Here is a 610-nt window from a genome sequence, read left to right on the forward strand (position 1 = left end):
ACTATGATGTTTTTTTGAAATTTTATGCCATACAATACTATGACGTTTTTTGACATTTTTATGCTCTACTATAATATGACTTTTTTTGGCATTTTTTTGCCTTACTATACTGTGACGTTTTGTGCCTGACTATATTATGACGTTTTTTGACATTTTTATGCCTTATTATACTATGACGTTTTTTGAAATTTTATACTATACTATGACGTTATTCCATCCATACCTTCAGCTGTAACACAGCCAAAATGATCAGCAAATCAAAAAAGAAAATTAAAGAAAATGTCCAAAAAAGGACAGAGGGACCCCTGAGGGTTAATAAATCCCATGAACTGCTATTTAAATTACCACTATTATGTTTTTTTCTGTGCTAATTTAACATTACTGGGGAGGAGAGCAACGCGACTAGAAGTGACAGCGAGAGAGGGCTAGTAGCTTCTCCTCTCCTCTGTCTCAGCGGAGACCGTCACAACTTCATTCACTCTTTTAACAAAACAAAAAAAAAGCAACGAAGGAAGCAGTAAATGGACTTACATATTTAAGACCTAACTAAATGTAATTTAAGACCTAACATGCGGCTAATGTAAAGCTAGCAGAGCTTGGAGAGTTGGTT

This window comes from Seriola lalandi, unplaced genomic scaffold (genome assembly GCF_002814215.2).
Source record: "Seriola lalandi dorsalis isolate HSWRI2012SDOR001 ecotype SW California unplaced genomic scaffold, Sedor1 jcf7180002054972, whole genome shotgun sequence".
NCBI lineage: Eukaryota > Metazoa > Chordata > Actinopteri > Carangiformes > Carangidae > Seriola > Seriola lalandi.